At 41.1% G+C, this 15,782-nt stretch overlaps 1 protein-coding gene and 1 pseudogene across 2 annotated transcripts in view; one reads left to right on the forward strand and one right to left on the reverse strand.

Moving 5' to 3' along the window:
• Positions 1-15,782, reverse strand: part of Stam (signal transducing adaptor molecule) — a 102,011-nt gene that overhangs the window by 38,828 nt on the left and 47,401 nt on the right. The gene's annotated exons all lie outside the window — the stretch shown is intronic.
• LOC105944319 lies at positions 423-12,423 on the forward strand (annotated as a pseudogene).

Here is a 15,782-nt window from a genome sequence, read left to right on the forward strand (position 1 = left end):
TAATCTCACTTTTGCTTAAAGAAGCTTCTCTTTTCAGATGGCAGTGACCTCTGCGATGACTCACAAGGTGCCATAGTCCTGAGAAGAAGCCATTGCATCTTTCAAGGCTCAGGATCCAATGCAGAAGAGATAACAAGAAGAATGCAGAAGCCAAAGGAAGGGTAGGACTCCTCACAATGCACCTTTCCAGAAACAATATGGTCTGGATATCCAAGACCTCACAGTACCTGACAATACCTACATAAGACCAATATAACAAAATGAAGACATAAAAATAAAAGAGAATAGGAGCCACAGATTGTTACTAAAAGATTTTCAGTGCTAGAGATGGATTACCTTCCAGTGAATTGTTGGCCAAGGAGGTCCCTGATGCCCCCAAAACATTTCAGGTCATTGCTGAGGCCCTTGGCATCCCATCAAGAATGGATGGTAAGACTCCACATACTTGGGCTGCAAGGTCATAAACAAATCCTGCTGGAGCTGAGCTGAAAACCTCCTCTATGTAGACCAGCTGGCAGAAAGCTAGAAAAAGCCATGCTTCATGCAGTTCAATGGGACAGGGAGAAATCACCACTGAAGATACCCAACAGTGGACACTGCAAGCCTTATATTTGGCCAGCCAGGCCAAATAAGCCAACAGGTGCAATAGTGGCATGTCTGTTATGGGGGAAACCAACCACCATCTAATTGGACTAGAGGCCCACTCCATGGGAGGGAATACATCCCTGATACTGAAAACCTTCAACAGGGGTAGTCATGAGCCTTAGGGGTGTAATGTCTGCTGCTGTCTGGCTAAAAGTATGTACTATGCTCACCAAACTGCCCAGTAAGCACTTCTCTTAATGTTCATACCCATATATTAATGCTACTCTCATTTTTGGTTACGGAACCTTCTCTTTTCAGGTGGCAATAACCTTGGGATGACTCAGGAGGCACCATGGTGCTGAGAAGAAGTGACAGAGGAGTGCTCAGCAATGAAATATCTCAATCACACCTTCCAAGGCTCAGGGCCTATTGCAGAGGAGGTGGTGGAAAGAATGTGTAAAAGCCAAAGGAAGGGTAGGACTGCTTACAACAAGCTCCTCCAGACAAAAAAATGGCCTGGATATCCATGACCTCACAGTGCCTGACACTACCTACACAAAACCATCATAATAGCAGGAAAAGATCATGACATAAAAATAAAACAGACTGATTGAGAGAGGAAGGGGATATGATGAAGGGGGAAAGTGGGGGTAGGGAGGGAATGCCACAAACTATTGTTTATAATGGTGGAAGTTGTCAATAAAATAAATAAAAGTGAAAAATAAGAGACTGAAAGGGGGAGAAGGTATGATGGAGAGCAGAATTGTGAAGGGGGAAGCGTGGGGAGGGAGTTAGCACAATTTATTGTGTATAAATATGGAAGTTGTCAATAATAAAAAATTTTAAAATAATAGACTAAGACTTCCAGTTAAGATGGTGGCGTAAGAACCACACCAGAGCAGCCTAGGGGAGAAAAAGCCAAAAAAAAAAAAAAAAAAAGCCAGCAAAATACACTCTTCTACTAAAAAGTGAGGTGTATAAGAAAGTGTCAACTATAGCAGAGAAGTAGGAGAGATACAGAGCATCTAGAGTCCACACAGGCAGGCAGAAGTGGCTCCACCAGCAGAGTCACCAGGTCCACATGGCCACAGCTGCCAGGCTCGGCCTGAGCCGCAGGAAAAGCCAAGTGAGGGGATTCTGCACTTACACTGGCCTCCTCACAAACTCAAGAAATGTGAAGGGAGGACTGCAGGGAAGAACAAGGCAGCAGCTAGTGAGGAAGCGGATCACGTGGACCAGCGGGAGAATAGAACCACCATCCACAGGTTCCCCTCCCCCACAGCCAACAAACACAAGAGACCTCAGAAGAGAGCTCACCTACACAGCACCCAGCACAGGCAATCAGTCCAGCGATCCAGTACCCAGGCAACCTACCTGAGCTCACAGGGCAGCAAAGAGGGACACAAGCAGAAGTGCAGCATAACTGAGACCAAAATAATACCAAAAGGTAACTGGGATTACACCAGGTCAGAACCCACCAAATAAGCATAGGCCTCAAATGGAAGTGCTAATTGCACCTTCCATGTCAGGATGGATGGTCAGATTTACCATTCTTAGACAAGCTATATTTGGGGTTTGTCATCTGTTGCTTCCTGATTTATAGTGCCTTTGTTTTCTCTTCTGTTGTTCATTAGGGAACTGACTCACTTGGTCACAAGCTGACTTGGAACCCTCAACAAACCAGAAATCCTAGTCTCCTTGTTGACAGGATTAAGGGTGTGGAGCAACACACACCCTAAGGGACTGTGACTTTGTTAGAGAATCTGGATGTCATAATACCTACTCCTCCTGCATAAATATTGTGTGCTGTTTTGCACTGAATGTGTACATTACTTAGTTAAATTTTAGAATCTGCCTATAGTTTGCTGTACTCAGCCTACTTGAATACTCTTGCAAGCAATCCCAACACCTAGGATCACTTTTGTAGATACTCTAAGAGTCTAAAGAACCACACCTAGCACCTTAAGCTCCTACCCTGAAGATATATAACATCATATTAATTGGTACATCCAATAATACTGCAGATAATTAGAAAATTCAAGCATTAAGTTAATCCATGATGCAAAAATATGTACATTATAACACAAGAAAAACAAAACAATCACGACAATATAAATCCACCAAAAAGTATTAATTCATCAGAAATGACCCCCATTGAGACTGATTTAGAGGAAATGCCAGAAAAAAATTTCAAAAGAAATCAAAGAGGAAACTAAAAAATGAAAGACGACAAAGGAAACCAATGTAATGAAAAAAGGAGGTCAATACAAGACATGAATAAGGAAGTAGAAATAATAATTAAAAACCAGTCAGAATTACTAGCAATGAAGAACACAGTTAATGAAATAAAAAACTCTGTAGAATATTTCACCAGTAGAATGGATGAAGGAGAGGACAGAATATCTAACCTAGAAGACCAGATGGCAGATCTAATACAGACCAACAATGAGAAAGACAAACTAATAGCAAAGTATGAATGGGAATTTCAAGATATTTGGGACACTATGAAAAGATCAAGCATAAGAATTCAGGGCATAGTAGAAGGAGAATTTCACTCCAAAGGCATAGCAGACTTTTCCAACAAAATCATAGAAAAAAACTTCTCCCAAATTGGGAGACAGATGCCAATGCAGATACAGGAATCCTTTAGAACACCAGTTAAATAAAACCTGGAAAGAACCTCTCTTTGCCATATTATAATTAAATTACCAAACATACAAACCAAAGAAAATATACTAAAAGCAGTTAGAGAGAAAAATCAAGTCACATACAAAGGCAAACTCATCAGGATCACAGCAGATTACTCAACACAAAGTTTAAAAGCCAGAAGGGCTTGAGATAATATATTACAAGTTCTGAAGGATAACAACTGTCAACCAAGGTTACTTTATTCTGCAAAGCTATCCATTCAAACAGAGAACTAAGGACATTCTAAAACAAAAGCAGGCTAAGGACTGTTTGAAGACAAAACCAGCTCTACAGAAAATACTTGAAAGGATCCTCCATGCTGAAGAGAACGAAAAGCAGACATATAAGGAATCTAGAAGAAACAAGCCATATTCAAGTACTAGTTAATACAAGAAAGCAAATGTAAAACCAGAAGGACTACAAAACAAAATACACATTCACACCTTTCAATAATAACTCTTAACATCAATGGCCTCAATGCCCCAACTAAAAGACATAGGTTTGCAGAATGGGTTAAAAAGCAGGATCCTGGGCTGGGGAGATGACTTAGCGGTGAAGGCGTTTGCCTGTGAAGCCTAAGGACCCGTGTTCAATTCCCTAGGACCCACGTTCAATTCCCTAGGACCCACATAATCCACATACACAGAGGGGACATGTGTCTGGAGTTTGTTTGCAGTGGCTGGAGGCCCTGGCATGCCCATTCTCTCTCTCTCTCTCTCTCTCTCTCTCTCTCTCTCTCTCTCTCTCTCTCTCAAATAAATAAATAAAATATTTTAAAAAGCAGGGTCCTTCAATTTGTTGCCGCCAAGAAACTCGCCTTTATACAAAGGATGGATACTATCTTAGGGTGAAAAGTTGGAAAATGGTGTTTCAAGCAAATGGGCCTAGAAAATAAGCAGGAGTTGCTATCCTAATATCTGACAAGGTAGACTTCAGTCCAACATTAGTTAGGAAAGATAAGGAAGGTCACTTTATTGATTAAAGGCACACTTCAACAAGAGGACATGACGATCCTAAACATATATGCACCTAACATGGGGGCTCCCAATTACATCAAACAAATGCTATTAGAGCTAAAGTCACAGATAACACCAAACACAGTTGTAGTGGGTGACTTCAACACCCCACTCTCATCAAATGACAGGTCATCCCCAGCAAAAAAAAAGGGGGGGGCATCTGAATTAAATGAGGTCATAGAACAAATGGGCCTAACAGATATACACAGGACATTTCATTCAAATGCTGCAGGATACCGTCTTTTTAGCAGCACATGGAACATTTTCTAAAATAGACCACATATTAGGATATAAAGCAAATCTTAACAAATACAGGAAAATTGAAATAATTCCTTGCATTCTATCTGATCACAATGGGATAAAACTACAAATCAATAGCAAGAAAAGCTATACAGCATACGCAAAATCATCAAAACTAAACAATAAACTACTAAATGATGAATGGGTCAATGAAGAAATCAAGAAGGAAATCAAAAAACTTCAGAGTCAAATGATAATGAGAACACAGCATACCAAAACCTTTGGGAAATGAAGGCAGTCCTAAGAGGGAAATTTATTGCTTTAAGTGTCAATATTATGAAATTAGAAAGGTCGCAAGTAACCAATTTAATGTTTCACATAGCCTTAGAAAAAGAAGAACAAGGCAAACCAAAGATCACTAGATGGGAACAAATTCTACACAGCAGTAAGGAAAAACAACACAATGAAATTTGAAGAAAAATGGTCAATCCTGGAACAGATCATTCTCAATGAACTCACCCAATCACAGAGAGATAATTGACACATAGTTTCACTCATCTACAGCTCCTAACCAGAATCTAACCAAATTGCCAACATACCTAGCAATCATCTCGAGGACTAGACTTTAGGGAGGGTTGGGAGAAAGAGAAGGGTAAGGGAAGGGGTGAGGGACACAAAACTGTACCCAAACAGCAATAGTACCACAAAACTCTACATCCTAAAAAAAACAGACCAAATGGTTGAACCTTCACCAGGCCCTTGGAGGGAACACCTGATTCACAAGGCCATGGAGAGGTTATAATAAAAACTGACCTTTATCTCCTGTTTCTGTTTCTCTCTCTCTCTCTCTCTCTCTCTCTCTCTCTCTCTGTCACTCACTCGCTCTTTTCTCTCAATCTCTCTCTTTTTTATCACTTATCTTTTTCTTCCTTCTCTTCTTGGACACTGACCTGTAACTCCCAGTACCAGAAAGTGGATATCAACCACAATAAGCTTTTGATCAGAGAGACCTACAGGGTTTCCCAAAAGAAGACAGATTTCTATCAGAGTGCTTGATGACCCACCAAAGGTTAGTGGTAAGACCCTACTGCTGAAGACACCTTACGCTGTTGGCACTTAACATGGAGTAACATGGCTAGAAGCTGGAAGAGAGTCAGTTCCCCAACAGCGCGTCTAATGCTAAAAGGTGCTACATGAGCAACAGTGGGAAAACGACCAATATCTGTCCAAGCAACTCATGGTCTAACCTACCTAGCAGCAAACAACCTGACATGATGCTCACAAAAGTAAAATAGTGGCACACAGACATGGTGGGAAATCAACTGCTCTTGATGTGGCTAACTAATCCACTCAGTGGAATGGAACTCATAGCTGGAGCTGGAAAACAAGTCAAAACCACATCCAAAATTGAGCCCACTCACCATTATCAAGTTCCCACCAATCATAGGCTACAAGTGGGCCTACACCTATTAAACTCTCTCTAACAAATAATGCTTATCACATTTATCTGGTGCTAACTTTACTCTCCATTGGAGAATCTGCTTTTCTTTTTCAGACAGACATAGATCCTAAGGAGAGAATCACCCCATCATACCTCAAAAGGGCCCCAGCTGAAACCAAGACTAATTAGGGAAACATGCAAAAGTGCTGTTTTCTTGGCAAACTGGGTGCCATCACAATGGTGAAGGAGATAGAAACAGAGAACAATCAAACACTACCAAACCAGATATCCAGAGACACAGAGGCTCCAAAGATCTTAACACTGAAGCAGACCTAATATAACCCAACATGACTCAGGGAAATTCGCAGAAGAGGGGGCAGAAAGAATGTCAGAGCCACACACTGGATCATGATATGCAGAGACATTTCACCTTCATGAGATCGCATTGGTTTAGTGATTGTTTAAGATCCTGTGCTACTGGGGTTTTGTTCTTGAAGTCTTTTCCCATTCCAAAATCATGGAATGTTACTCCTAAATTTTCTTCCAGTGCTAGCCAAGTTTCCAATGTTATATTGAAGTCTTTGACCCATTTGGACTTGATTTTTGTGCATGGCAAGATGTGTGGATCAAGTTTCAATTTCCTGCATATGGTTATCCAGTTGTCCAGCACCATTTGTTAAAGATGCTGTCTTTTGTCCAGACTATGTTGTTAGGGCCTTTGTCAAATATCAAGTAGCTGTAGGTACTTGACCCAAAGTCTAGGTCCTCGATTCTTTTCCATTGGTCTATACTCCTGTTTTTATGCCAGTACCATGCTGTTTTTATTACTATGGCTTTGTAATATAGCTTTAGATCAGGTATGGTGATGCCTCCAGAGGTGTTTCTTCTGCTGAGGATATGCTTGGATATCTGAGGCCTTCTGCTTTTTCTGTATGAAATTTGAGATCATTTTTTCTATCTCTGTAAAGAACAATGTTGGGATTTTGAATGGAATTGTATTAAGTCTGTTTATCGCCTTTGGTAGGATTGCCATTTTCCCAATGTTGATTCTGCCTACCCAGGAGCATGGTGGGGGAAGGTCTTTCCATTTTCTCCAGTCTTCCTCAATTTCCTTTTTGAGTATTTTTATGTTTTCATTGTATAGATCTTTCACCTCCTTGGTTAATGTTATTCCACGGCATTTTTGTTGTTGTTGCTATTGAAAGTGTGACAATGTCGCTTATATCTTTCTCTGTATCTTTGTGATTTGCATATAGAAAGGCTATTGATTTTTGTGCATTGATTTTGTATCCTGCCACTTTGCTGAAGAAGTTTATCACCTTTAAAAGTTTTGGAATGGCCAGGTGTGGTGGCGCACGCCTTTAATCCCAGCACTTGGGAGACAGAGGTAGGAGGATCGCCGTGAGTTCGAGGCCACCCTGAGACTACATAGTGAATTCCAGGTCAGCCTGGGATAGAGCGAGACCCTACCTCAAAAAAAAAAAAAAAAAAGTTTTGGAATGGAGGCTCTCAGGTCTCTCACGTATAGAATCATGTCATCTGTGAATAGAGCTAAGTTAACTTCTTCCTTTCCAAATTGTATCCGTTTTATTTCTTTCCCCTATCTTATTGCTTGAGCTAGGACTTCCAGCACTATACTGAAGAGCAGAGGTGAGAGTGGACACCCCTGTCTTGTTCCAGATCTCAATGGGAATTACCATGGTATATTATTTACAATCATGGAAGTTATTAATTATAAAAAAAGAAAAATCTTAAAAATCTTTTTAAAAGAAATTAGAAAGGTACAAGTAACCAATTTAATGTTTCAACCTAAAGCCTTGGAAAAAGAAAAACAAGGTAAACCAAAACTCAGTAGACCGGAAGAAATAATAAAGATTAGGACAGAAATTAATGAAATAGAAACCAAAAAAAAAAAAAATTCAAAGAATCAATAAAACAAAGAGTTGGTTCTTTGAAAGGATAAACAAGATTGATAAACCCTTAACAAATCTGACTAAAAGAAAGAGAGAAGAGACACAAATTAATAAAATCAGAGATGGAAAAGTTACCATCACAACAGATACCAGAGAAATTCAAAACAATCATAGGGACATACTATAAGAACATATGCTCCACTAAGTTTGAAAATCTGAAAGAAATGGAGGATTTTCTTGATTTATATGACCTACCTAAAATCAAAATGAAATTAACCACCTAAATAGACCTATAACAAGTATGGAGATCCAAGCTGTTACAAGTCTGGGCCCCAATAAAAATAAAAACTTCCATAGAGAAAAAAAATCCTACCAAACTTCCTTCTATGAAGCCAGCATCACCCTGATACCAAAACCAGGCAAAGATAGAACAAAAAAAAAGAAAGAAAATTACAAACCAATCTCCCTCATGAACATAGATACAAAAATTCTCATCAAAATATTGGTAAACAGAATACAAGAATATATCAGAAAGATCATCCACCCCAATCAAGTAGGCTTTATCCCAAAGATGCAGGATGGTTTCAACATATGCAAAATGATAAACATAGTACATTATATAAATGGACTGAAGGACAAAAATCACATGATTTTCTCATTAGATGAAGAAAAAGCATCTGACAAAATCCAATATCCTTCATGATAAAAGTTCTACAGAGACTAGGAATAGAAGGAACATATCTCGATATAATAAAGGTTATTTATGACAAGCCTACAGCCAACATATTACTAAATGGAGAAAAACTTGAAGCTTTTCCAATAAAATCAGGAACAAGACAAGGGTGTCCACTGTCACCACTTTTATTTAATATGGCACTAGAAGTCTTAGCCATAACAATAAGGCAAGAGACACTCATAAAATACAAATTGGAAAGGAAGTGGTCAAGTTATTATTTGCAGATGACATAATTCTTTACATAAAGGACCCTAAAGACTCTACCAGCAACCTGTTAGAGCAGATAAATACCTATAGCCATGTAGCAGGATACAAAATAAACACAAAGAAATCAGTATCCTTCCTATATGCTAACAAGAAACACTCATAGGATAAAATCAGAAAATCACTCCCATTCACAATTTCATCAAAAAAAGGGGGGGGTACCTTGGAATAAATCTAACTAAGGAGTGACGGAGGAGTGCTCAGCACTGCAATATCTCTATCACATCTTTCAAGGGTCAGGGTCCATTGCAGAAGAGGTGGAGGAAAGAATGTAGGAGCCAAAGAAAGGGTAGGATTCCCTACAACATGCTCCTCCAGACACAAAATGGCCTGGATATCTATGACCCCACAGTGCCTGACACTACCTACACAAGGCCATCATAATAGGAGGAAAAGATGATGACATCAAAATAAGAGAGACTGATTGAGAGGGGGAAGGGATATGATGGAGAGTGATTTTGCAAAGAGGAAAGTGAGGGGAGGGAAGGAATTATCATGGGATATTGGTTACAATCATAGAAACTATCAATAAAAAATTAATTTAAAAAGAATAAAATTAGGACTTCCAGTTAAGATGGCGGTGTAGGTACCGCCAAAGCAGCCTGGGGGGGGGGGGGAGACCAAAAAAATTCAGCAAAACACATAGTTTTACTAAAAAGCAAGGTGTATAGGAAACTGAAATGGCAGCAGAGAAGTAGGAGAGATCCACATAGGCCGGCAAAAGTGGCCCAGGCAGTCCGCCGACTGCAGGAGCGGCGGTGGCACACCAGAAAGCCACCAGGCTCGGCTTGAACCACGGGAAAAGCTAAGTGAGGGGAGAGCGGTAGTGAACAACAGAGGAGCAGATCACAAGGTAAAAGAACACGTGGAACAGCGAGAGGACTAGAGCAGCATCAGCTCCCTCCCCTCCCCCACCAGTTGTGCCCAGCTCCAGCGAAAAGAGCGGCAGTCTAGGGACCTGGCCATGCCAACTAGAGCCGACAGCAGGACCCAGGCAGGAGCAGAGTCCGGCAGCAACATCAGCGGCTCTGGCACCGGCAACAGCAGCTTCAGCAACAGCAGTGGCAGATCCAGCAACAGCAGCTTTAGCAGCAGCAGTAGTGGTTCCAACAGTGGGGGTGCTGATCTGCAGGGCCACAGTTGCCATGCTTGGAAAAATTCTCAACAAAATATTGGCAAACAGAATACAAGAATATATCAGAAAGATCATTCACCCTGAGCAAGTAGGCTTTATCTAGGCTTTATCCCAGAGATGCAGGGATGGTTCAATATACACAAATCTATAAATGTAATACATTATATAAATGGGTTGAAGGACAAAAATCACATGATCATCTCATTAGACACAGAGAAAGCATTCAACAAAATTTAACATCCTTCATGATAAAAGTCCTACAGAGACCGGGAATAGAAGGAACATATCTCAATGTAATAAAAGCTATTTATGACAAGCCTACAGCCAATATATTACTAAATGGGGAAAAACTGGAAGCTTTTCCACTAAAAACAGGAACAAGGCAAGGGTGTCCACTGTCCCCACTTTTATCTTTTTATCTAGTTCTGGAAGTCTTAGCCATACCAATAAGGCAAGAGAAACACATAAAAGGGATACAAATTGGAAAGGAAGAGATCAAGTTATCATTATTTGCAAATGACATGATTCTATACATAAAGGACCCTAAAGACTCTACTAGCAAACTGTTGGAGCTGAAAAAAACCTACAGCCATGGGGGGGTGGGGCCGGTGCAGATCACGTGAGCCATCACCTCCACGGAGTGCGCCACCTGCTCCCTGGCCCCCGGACAGGCTCCTCCTCCTCTTCTCGCCATTGCAGTTGGACTGAGCAGCCTGGCACGGGGTCCGCGTGGCTGTTTTTTGGAGGTTGTTAGACCCCAGTGGGCTGTAGCAGGAGGGCCGCAGCAGCTGCGGCAGCTGCAGCAGTGGAGGCCGGAAAGAGGGGACACCAACAAGACTGTAACTGAAGAAAAGTATGAAATTCTTCAATCTGTGGATGATGCTGTGATTGTAATAAAAAACATAAAAGAGCCCCCATTGTCCCTGACCATCTACCTGACGTCCCCTGTGGTCAGAGAAGAGATGGAGAAAGTATTAGCTGGAGGCCAGAGCCAATGGGCTGAAGTCATGTGTCATTGTCATCCGTGTCTTGAGGGACTTGTGTACCCGTGTGCCCACCTGGGGACCCCTCAGAGGATGGCCCCTGGAACTGTAAGAAGTCCATTGGCACAGCCAACAAGGCCAATGGGTACTGGTGAGGCCCTGCGAAGAGTGTTAGAGTGCCTGGCGTCCGGCATCGTGATGCCAGATGGTTCTGGCATTTATGACCCTTGTGAAAAAGAAGCCACTGACGCTATTGGGCATCTAGACAGACAGCAACGGGAAGATATCACACAGAGTGCGCAGCATGCCCTGCAGCTCGCTGCCTTTGGTGAGCTCCATAAAGTCCTGGGAATGGATCCCCTGCCTTCCAAGATGCCCACGAAACCAAAGAACGAGAACCCCGCGGACTATATTGTGCAAATCCCTCCCAGCACTATCTACGCCATTTACTCCTATGAATCGGCCCATGGAGGAGGATTGTGAGAAGTCTCCCAGCAAAAAAAAGAAAAAGATTCAGAAGAAAGAGGAGAAGGCAGAACCTCCCCAAGCCATGAATTCCCTGATGAGGCTGAACCAGCTGAAGCCAGGGCTGCAGTACAAGCTGGTTTCCCAAACAGGCCCTGTCCAGGCCCCTATCTTCACCATGTCAGTGGAGGAAGACAGCAGTTCATTCGAGGCCTCTGGGCAATCCAAAAAGACTGCTAAACTGCACGTGGCTGTTAAAGTGTTACAGGACATGGGCTTACCTACAGGCGCTGAAGGCAGGGACTCAAGCAAGGGAGAGGACTCGGCTGAGGAGTCAAGAGACAAAGCCTGCGGTAGTGGCCACACTTCCTGTAGTGGAAGCTCTTTCTACTCCCAGTGCAGCCTTCTCAGATGCCACTACTGAGCAGGGGCCAATTTTGTCTAAACATGGCAAAAACCCAGTTATGGAGCTTAACAAGAAGAGGCGTGGGCTCAAGTACGAGCTTATCTCTGAGACTGGGGGCAGCCACGACAAGAGGTTCATCATGGAGGTTGAGGTGGATGGACAGAAGTTTCAGGGTGCTGGGTCAAACCAAAAGGTGGCAAAGGCTTATGCTGCCCTTGCTGTACTGTAAAAGCTTTTCCCTGATGGCCCCCCTTACCCTTGAAGCCAACAAAAAGAAGAGAACCCCCGTACCTGTCAGAGGACCCAAATTTGCTGCCAAGCCACACAACCCCAGCTTTGGTATGGGTGACCCCATACATAATGAAGTGCCCCCACCTCCCAACATCGGGGGCGTGGTCGGGGACAAGGATTTGGTGGAGCCAACCATGGAGGCTACATGAATACAGGCACTGGGCATGGAAGCTATGGGTACGGAAGCAACTCAGCAACTGTAGGCTACGGTGACTTTTTCACAGACTGCTACGGCTATCATGATTTTGGGTCTTCCTAGAGCGTCTGAAAGTATTGCACACTAAATCAACTTTTCACTCTAATTTCCTCCAATTCCAGAACCCAAAGTGTCCGTGCTGTGTCCCTGAGCTTCACTGGGTTTCTCAACCGTGCCTTTCCACCACAGCTTGTCTGAAACTCTTAGCCTACAGATTTAAGACAATGACAGTTTTTATCGTGAACTTGCCTTTGAACTTGGTCATTTTGAAGTTCACAGTAAGTGGAAAATACTTTCTCAGAGAATGTATTTTGTGCAGCCTTGCACAGAATTCTAAAGCCAGCGTTGTTCAGCATCAAGGGAAAAGCCCACCTTTGCTTTTTATGGAAAGCATTTCTTTATTTAAAGAGACAGATAATAACACAATTTAATCTACCTTTGTCTTAATTTACAGCAGGTTTTGTATGAATTTTTAACCTCTTAACAAATTCCCAAGTCTGGTTGATGCCTTTGACAGTGATAAACGATTTTACCATGTCTGAATCCAGAGCAACTGGCTTTTGTCTGCCCCTCTCTCTCTCTCTCTCTCTCTCTCTCTCTCTTTTGAACGAACATGTAAAACTCGAGGAACATGGGCAATTGTACACTCTACTAAGTGAAGTCTTTGCACCTTATGTAAATGCTCTGGTGGGTTCTTGTTTGAGCTGTGCTATCTTGTGGCTGGTTTAGCTAGAGAGTGAATTCTCAAAGGTATCAAAACTATGCTTCCATCACTACCTGTGCAAGAAATAGACAGGCTTTTAAGGGGAGAAAAATGTGAAATTCTGCAAGTTCTGATCACAGCTGCAAATGCAGGGATTCTGTTGTTTGTTTGTTTGTTTTTGGTTGTTGTTTGTTGATGTTCGTTTGTTTGTTTTAAACATTGGGTCTATTAAAATGAACAGAAAGAATCTAGCACATTCCCAGATTTTCCAGTGGAAAACTGATTTTGCCTTCACCAGGTCTGTCCTGCTGGGCATGAAACCACAGACTGTTGAGCCCAGAGTGGTCCCTGTATGCAAAGATATGAGGCACTTTGGACTCTACAGAGACCAGTTTCCAGTCACAGTCCTCCTGGTACTGTGATTTCCACCTTTGCTCAGCAGTTCATTCTGCTGCAAAGACCACCTCCCTTGACTTGCAAGATTTTGCGCTGATTCAGGCAAAAGCTAGTCAAAAAGGTTATTGTATCATATGTTCCCAAAAGTTTGAAACATTCAGTGAAACTTAACACATTGATTGCATGATGTATTTTTTAGGAAGTTGTTGTTTGCAAATAATGTCTTTTTATGCCAGGACATAGTTACCCTGAATGACGTTGAAATTTTCCCCTCCCTTTATTTTATTATTATTTTTTAATGAATACATGTTAAAGTAATAAGCAGAAAAAGAAAAAGAAAAAAAACCAACAGCCATGTAGCAGGGTACAAAATAAATACACAGAAATCAGTAGCCTTCATATAAGCTAACAACAAACTCATAGAGGATGAAACCAGAGAATCACTCCCATTCACAACTGCATCAAAAATAAAATAAAGTACCTTGGAATAAACCTAACCAAGGAAGTAAAGAATCTCTACAACGAGAACATGAAAACTCTCAAGCGAGAAATTGCACAAGACACTAGAAAGTGGAAAAACATCCCTTGTTCCTGGATTGGTAGAATCAATATTGTGGAAATGGCAATCTTAACAAAAGCAATCTATACATTTAATGCAATCCCTATCAAAATTCCAAAGGCATTCTTCATGGAAATAGAAAAAGCGATCCCAAAATTCATTTGGAATCACAAAAAACCTCGAATATCTAAAATAATACTGAGCAACAAAAATAAGGCTGGTGGTATCACCATACCTGATTGTAACCTATACTACAGAGCCACAGTAATAAAAACAGTGTGGTACTGGCAAAAAAGCAGACATGTAGATCAATGGAATAGAATAGAGGACCCAGATGTAAGTCCAGGTAGCTATAGCCACCTGATATTCGATAAAAATGCCAAAAATACTCATTGGAGAAAAGACAGCCTCTTCAGCAAATGGTGTTGGGAAAACTGGATATATATCTGTAGAAGGATGAAAATAGATTCTTCTCTCTCTCCATGCACAACAATTAAGTCCAAATGGATTAAAGACCTTAACATCAGACCTGAAACTCTGAAACTATAGAGGAAAAAGTAGGGGAAACCCTTCAACATATTGGTCTTGGCAAAGACTTTCTGAATACAACCCCAATTGCTCAGGCAGTAAAACCACAGATTAATCACTGGGACCTCATGAAATTACAAAGATTTTGCACTGCATAGGACACTGTGAAAAAAGCAAAGAGGCAACCGACAGAATGGGAAAAAATCTTCACCAGCTATATATCTGATAGAGGATTAATATCTAGGATATACAAAGAACTTAAAAAGTTTAATAATAAGAAATCAAACAAGTCAATGAAAAAATGGGCTATGGTGCTAAATAGAGCATTCTCAAAGAAGAAATACAAATGGCATATAAGCATCTAAAAAGATGTTCTACGTCACTAGTCATCAGGGGAATGCAGATTAAAACTACATTGAGATTCCATCTCACTCCTGTCAAATTGGCCACCATCATGAAAACAAATGATCATAAATGTTGGCAGGGATATGGAAAAAGAAGAACCCTTCTACACTGCTGGTGGGAATGCAATCTGGTCCAGCCATTGTGGAAATCAGTGTGGAGGTTCCTAACACAGCTAAAGATTGATCTACCATATGACCCAGCTATATAGCACTCCTAGGCATATATCCTAAGGACTCATCTCATTTCCTTAGAAGTACATGCTCAACCATGTTTATTGCTGCTCAATTTATAATAGCTGGGAAATGGAACCAGCCTAGATATCCCTCAACTGATGAGTGGATAATGAAGATATGGCACATTTATACATTTATACACAATGGAGTTCTACTCAGAAGTAAAGAAAAATGAAATTATGAAAGTTGCAGAAAAATGGATGGACCAGGATTATACTAGGTGAGGTAACCCAGGCCCAGAAAGCCAAGCGCCACATGTTCTCTCTCATATGTGGATCCTAGCTACAGATGATTGGGCTTCTGCGTGAGAATGAAAACACTTAGTAGCAGAGGCCAGTAAGTTAAAAAGGAGATATAAAGGGAAGAGAAAGGAAGGGAGGAGGGTACTTAATAGGTTGATATTGTATATATGTAAGTACAATGATTGTGATGGGGAGGTAATATGATGGAGAATGGAATTTCAAAGGGGAAAGTGGGGAGGGAGAGAATTACCATGGGATTTTTTTTATAATCATGGAAAATGCTAATAAAAGTTTTTAAAAAAGAAAATTAAAATAAATAAATAAATAAAATAAAATCATTTAATAATCAAAAAAAAA

Source organism: Jaculus jaculus, chromosome 15, assembly GCF_020740685.1.
Source record: "Jaculus jaculus isolate mJacJac1 chromosome 15, mJacJac1.mat.Y.cur, whole genome shotgun sequence".
Taxonomy (NCBI): Eukaryota; Metazoa; Chordata; class Mammalia; order Rodentia; family Dipodidae; genus Jaculus; species Jaculus jaculus.